The sequence below is a fragment of the Alosa alosa genome, unplaced genomic scaffold (genome assembly GCF_017589495.1).
Source record: "Alosa alosa isolate M-15738 ecotype Scorff River unplaced genomic scaffold, AALO_Geno_1.1 AALO_1.0_unplaced_2, whole genome shotgun sequence".
In the NCBI taxonomy this organism is placed as follows: Eukaryota; Metazoa; Chordata; class Actinopteri; order Clupeiformes; family Clupeidae; genus Alosa; species Alosa alosa.
Window position 1 is genome coordinate 175868 of NW_025962321.1, and position 7242 is coordinate 183109.

Genomic DNA, 7242 nt, shown 5'->3' on the forward strand with positions numbered 1-7242 from the left:
ATTCTTTTTTATTTTCAAATTCTATTCTATATTTAATAACATCTTCTATTATAGAATTAATAATTATTTCTACTTTTAAATCGCTTCCTATTATTTTCTATTTATAATCAAAATAAATATCAAAATTTAATACTGTTATATTATAAATACTCATATCCATTTCATAAATATATTCATATTCTTTTCCCTTTATACTATATTTAATAAAAATAATACCAAAATTTAAAGAAATCATACTAAATATAATTGGTTTATGTTGATATTCTGAATATTTAACTATAGTATATTCTTCATTTATATTAAAAATATCTCCATAACTTGAATCTAAACATTTTATACTATTAATTTTAATTTCTTTTCCTATACTATTAAATAATCTTAAAACATAAAAAATTTTTTTTGTATATAATAATTCATTCATAGGTAATTCTATACCATGTATAGGATCAAATTTTAATGATACTTTTATAGGATATATTATTTTAATTTTTAATTTTTTATATAAAATTTTATTTTCTTTTTTTGTTTTATATTTTATTTTTAAATTTAAAAAAATAAAATCTTTTTCTCCTTTATATATAAAACAAATTTTATTTTTATTATTATATTCTATATGTATATCTTTCTATAAAACTTTAATATTTTTAATATTTATATTTGAAAATTAAAAAGAAATAATACTCTCAGTATTAATATAAATTTTTCTTTTATAAAATATTTCAATTCTTCTTTTAATTTTTATATGTTTAATTTTTATATTATCATGCGGTATAGTATCTGCTAACTCATGTCATTTCTTTTTATTTAAATTATATCATAATTTATTACAAAAATATGTTCTCTCTTTCTAATCCTATAATATATTTATTAATTTATTATATGATTCAAAATTATATTTTCTTTTACATAAAGAAATCTATTTCTTAAATAAAATTTTTAAATACTCTTTTAATTCTTCTACTTTACATAAATTTATTTTATTATCTAATAATTCTACTCTCTATATATATTTTATAAATAATGCTAAAAAAATAATTGATTTTTTATTAAATAACTATAAAACTAAATTCTATATCATTATATCTTCTTTATAATATTCATGTTCTATTATTTTATTATAAATTCTATATATATTTATCTTATGTTTTGAATTAATTAATGCTATTAAATATATTAAACAATTTAATCAATCCTTTTCATTATCTTCCATATATTTTATCTATTCTTCTATATACTATAAATAATATTTTTTCTATAATTTTAAAAAAAATATTAATTTATAATAATTTTTCATTATTAATTTTCCATTAAATTTATCTATTCTTTTCTATATATACTAAATACAACAATTTTCTATAAACTAACCTAAATATTTAATTGAATTTTTTATATTATATAATTCTAATATAAATAATTCTACACTAGATTTTTTATTAATATTATAATTTCCTTTTTTTAAATTTTTAATAATTTTCATACTATTTAAAACATTGTCTTTAGATAATACTACAATAATAATATAATAAAATTCATAATTTATCATTTTAATTTTTTCTAAAATAACTTTATTATCATAAATATTATCAAATAATAAAATAACAATTCTACTTTTATATTTTTTGTATTTATAAATTCATTTTATATCACAATAAATATTTTTAGAATAGTCTTTATTGTTTATTTTATTTAAATTTTTATTTATAAACTTATATTTTATTTTTTCTTTATTATTAATAATATTTATAAACTCATTTTTAAAATTAGCATAATCATAAACAAATACTAAATATTTTAATTTTTTTAAAAATATTTCTAAATCTATTTTATATCTGTATTTTGAAAAATTCAATTACACATATTTGACTTTATTTTTATCATAAATATAAAATGGAAAATGAAGAATCAACAACAACAACTGATGGAGAAGATCTTATTACAGAAACTTTAATGAAAAAAGACTATAAATATATACAATAGTTAGATACATATGGTTCAGAAGATATTACATCAAATTAGCCAACTCCTTTAACACCTTCACAACATAAACTTATAGAAGAAAAAATAAAAAAATAGAAATTATAGTCATATAAAAAATCTGATCAAAAAATACCATTATCATTACTTTCTCCAAGACAACAAGCTATAGAAATATAGAAAAAATTAAAATTAGATGAAGGCGATATTTCATTATATACAAATCTATCTCAATCATTAAGAGATGATAATAATATTCCAGTAATGTCATTAGAATCATTAAAATCTAATACTAAAAATTGATTAAATTTAATTAGCGTATAGCAAGAAGTAAAAAGAAGATTTAAAAATTTTTTAGTAAATTCTTTGTACTTATAGAAAATAGTTAAAATGTGTTCTAATAATGAAAAATCTTTAGAAATTTCATATATAGATTTTTCAAATTCAGATCCTTTACTTTGTATATGATTAGCAGATTGTCCAACATAGATGTTTGAAATATTTTGCTCAGAATTAAAAAGTATAATAAGACAACTTTATCCTTTATATATAGAACATATATGTCCTAATGTATATGTAAGAATAGTAAATTTACCAATATGTGATAATTTAAGAGATTTAAGAAAAATGCATATAAATGGATTAATAAGAATTACAGGTATAGTTACTAAAAGAACTGCTGTATATTCATCTTTAGAAAATATTAAATATATATGTTAGACTTGTGGAAATATTTAGACTTAGGCTAAATATTGTATTGAATGTCAAAAAGAATCTTTAATAATAGATTATGAAAATACAAATTATGAAAATTATCAAAAAATTACTATACAAGAACTTCCAAATTCTCTTTTAAATGGAAAAATACCAAGAAGTAAAGAAGCTATTTTAACAGCTGATTTAGTAGATACTGTAAAACCAGGTGATAAAATTTCAATTACAGGAATATATAAAATTAATTAGGGTATTGACGGTCTTTATTCTTCTATAATACATACAAATTCTATTCAACATGAAAATATTCAATATGATAATACTATAACAAAAGAAGATTTACATGAAATTAAATTATTATCTAAAAATAAAAATATTTTTGATATTTTAATAAATTCTATAGCACCATCTTTATATAATAGTGATATAGTATATAAAGCAAAAATGGCTTTATTAATAAGTCTCTTTTCAGGTGTATCTAAATTTGATCATAATACAAAACATAAAATTAGAGGAGATATTAATGTATTATTAATAGGAGATCCTGGTTTAGCTAAATCATAGTTATTAAAATATATTTAGAATATAGGTTCAAAATGTATATATACTACTGGTAAAGGTGCAAGTGCAGTTGGATTAACAGCAGGTGTTCATATAGATCCTGTTACTAGAGAATGAACTTTAGAAGGAGGCGCATTAGTTATAGCAGATAAAGGACATTGTCTTATAGATGAATTTGATAAAATGAATGATATAGATAGAACATCTATACATGAAGCTATGGAATAGCAAACTATTTCTATAAGTAAAGCAGGAATAGTGGCAACATTACATGCTAGATGTTCAGTAATAGCAGCTGCTAATCCAATAAATAGTAGATATAATCATAATAAACAATTAAATCAAAATATAAGATTAGGAGATCCTATTTTATCTAGATTTGATATTATAATAATAATGTCTGATGAAATAAATCCTATAGAAGATGAAAATACTGCAAAAATAATTTTAAATATGAATGATATAAAATCAGAAATTAATTAGGAATTATTAAAAAAATATATAAATTATGCAAATAAATTAAAACCTAAAATAACAACATTGAATAATGCTAAATTAACTAAATTATATACAGAATTAAGAAAAGAAACTAATTAGATAGGTGTAAGACATATAGAAAGTATAATAAGAGTAACAGAAGCAGTTGCTAAAATTAAATTAAAAAGAATATGTTGATAAAGATGATTTATCTAAAGGAATAGAAATAGTATTAGAATCTTTTATATAGACTCAGAAATATTCCAATAGAAAATATTTAAAAAATAAATTTGATAAATATTTATCTTAGATAAAAGATGATAATAACATGATACTATGATATTTAAAAAATTTATTTAATTTGAATTTAAATTTAAATTTTATACTAGATAATAGTAATAATTAGATAAAAATAAAAAAAGAAGAATTTTTAAATTTTTTAAAAGAAAAAAATATTAATATTAATAATTTCTTTAATAGTAAAGAATTTAATAATTCTGGATTTTATATGGAACAAGAAAATATAATAAAAGAATTAATTTAATTAAAATATTGCTTTGAAATGTGTATCATCATAAGTAGTATATAATAAACCATCATCGCACATCTAACTTAATATATCTTTTATTTTCTATTTATCTAATTTTGTCTAATCTTGAATTAAAGATAATTCTACACCTTCTTCTTTATCATCATATTTCTATATTATATTTAATATATTATTTTTAATATTTTCTATATTATTTTCAATCTAATTTGAATTTTTTTTATTTAATTTTAAAAAAACATTAATACACTATAGAAAATGATAAGTTATTTCATTAAAATCCTATATTTTAAAAGATTTAAAAACTGAAAAACATAATTTATTTTCTAACAATATTAATTTACCACATACTCTAAAATAACATAGATTAATAAAATCTTGACCGTAAATTTCACACTAATCAGTACCATCATTTAAATAAAATTTACCATTACTATTTGTAAATATTTTACCTATTAAAATTATGAAATCTATTTTTATAGTATTATCATGATTAAAAACAAGACTATCTAATGATTTTTCATATTTATTTTTTAAACATTGTTTTATAGTCATAGGAATTATAATTTTTTCATTACTTTTAATATTTACTTCATTTGTAGTATCTTTTTCGCTTTGTAAAAAGTCATAAGTTGTATTAAAGTCTTCCATAGTTTAACAATCAGCACAAACAATGGATGATTCAGTTAGTAGATGAAAAATAAAAAATACGATAGAAAAATTAAGAAATATGAGAGGAAATGGGACAAGTATGATTTCATTATTAATACCAGCAGGAACATAGTAGGTATCAAGAGTATAGAAAATGTTAAGTGATGAAACTAGTGCAGCTTCAAATATAAAATCAAGAAGCAATAGATAGTTAGTATTAGATGCTATAAATTCAATTACATAGAAATTAAAAAATTACAGAAAAATACCTGATAATGGACTTGTTATATATGGTGGTACATATATAAATGAAGAGAATAAAGAAAGAAAAACTACAATAGATTTTGAACCATTTAAACAATTAAATACATCACTTTTTATATGTGATAATAAGTTTTAGACTGATCCTTTATTATTTTTATTAGAGGATAATTTATCATATGGATTTATAATAGTATCAGGATAGTAGGCATTATATGCTACATTAAATGGTACTAATAAAATAATAAATAGTAGATTTAATGTAGAATTACCAAAAAAACATAATAAAGGAGGATAGTCTGCTTTAAGATTTGCTAGATTAAGAACAGAAAAAATATAGAATTATATTAGAAAAGTAGCTGAACTAGCAAATAATATATTTTTAAATAATACTACATAGAAAACAACAGTTGAAGGTTTAATATTAGCTGGACCGGCATCATTAAAGGTAGAATTATCTCAATCTCAAGTATTAGATACAAGATTAAAGGCAAAAATAGGTAAAATTATAGATACTAGTTATGGTGGAGAAAATGGACTTGATTAGGCTATAGAATAGTCATAGGAACATTTATAGGATTTAAAATATATAAGTGAATAGAAATAGATATAGAGATTACTTAATGAAATAATTAATAATAGTGACAAATATGTTATTGGAGTAAAGAATTCTATTAAAGCATTAGAAGAAGGAGCATTAGATTTATTAATTATTTATGAAGATTTAAATGTAAAATGAAATAATATTAATGTTATAGATTATATAACAGAAATTTATACAAAATATAATACGGAATTAATTTTAGTTTCTAATAAAACATGTGAAGGTTCATAGTTAGAAAAAGGATTTGGAGGTATAGGAGGTATATTAAGATATAAAATTGATCTTTATTCTAGTCAATCTGAAAATGATGAAAGTTTTTCATCGGTTGACTTTTAATTTATAATTTTTATATATTTAAATTAAAATTTTAAAGAATTTTATTATAAAAAAAATTATTTATATGAAGATCAAAATATAACAAAAAAAAAACAATAATAAAAATTGAAATTATAAAAAAACGGAATTTAATTGAATTAAAAATATCTGGTTGATCGCTAATAAACTAAATATTATTAAACTCATTTAATTCTGTTATTTGAGTTTTAAATTTTTTTAAATGAATTAAAAAAACTAATATATTTTTATTATATATTTCACTAATATCATTATTTTTATTAAAATTATTTTTTATATAATTTTTAAATTCATTTAATACATTAATAAATTTTTTAAAAAATGCATTTAATAAAAATTTACGACTTTTATCTAATAAAATAAATGTAATAAAATCTTTATATGCTTTTTTAATTTTATAATATGACAATTCTATATCTATTAATATATTAGATTTATTTCATTTTCATTTTTTAGATTTTTTATCTAAATAAAAAACTCCAAAATATTTTTTTATTATTTCATTTGTATTAGTAGTTATATCTTCATATGTTTTAGGTATTGAATCATATATTTCTAAACATTTATTTATTTTATCTATATTAGGTTGAATAATATTTAAAAATTCTTCATATATTTGTTTATTTTCTATAGCTATATTAATCATTTTTTTATTTTATAAAAATATATAATATATTTTTTATCGGTACAACTCAAAAATAATTATTTAAAAATAATATATATTATAATAAATTTAAGAAATATTTAAATTAAATCCATTCTAACTATTATATTAATATCTTTATTATTAAAATTTTTCTAAAAATCAAAATCATCGTCAAAAAAATCTTTATTATTTTCTTTATTTTTCATATATTCTTCTTGATTTATTAGAATTAAATTCTACTAATAAAAACTATGTATATTAATACATTCATCATCTAAACAATCTTTAAACTATAAAAAACTATTACATAATTTTCTAAAACATCTTTTTATTACAAAATCAGGATTTATATTATCTGATTTAAAAATTTTATCTACATCTTCTTTTTCATTATATATAACAAAGAATAAAAATTTATTTTCTTGTCTTTTAATAAATATCTATTTTATTTTA

At 17.8% G+C, this 7242-nt stretch overlaps 2 pseudogenes; both read left to right on the forward strand.

Annotated features, from left to right (window-relative positions):
* Window positions 1–2463: 2463 nt before the first annotated feature.
* On the forward strand, window positions 2464–4066 carry LOC125290176 (annotated as a pseudogene).
* Window positions 4067–5003: 937 nt separating this feature from the next.
* Window positions 5004–5924, forward strand: LOC125290177 (annotated as a pseudogene).
* Window positions 5925–7242: the final 1318 nt, after the last annotated feature.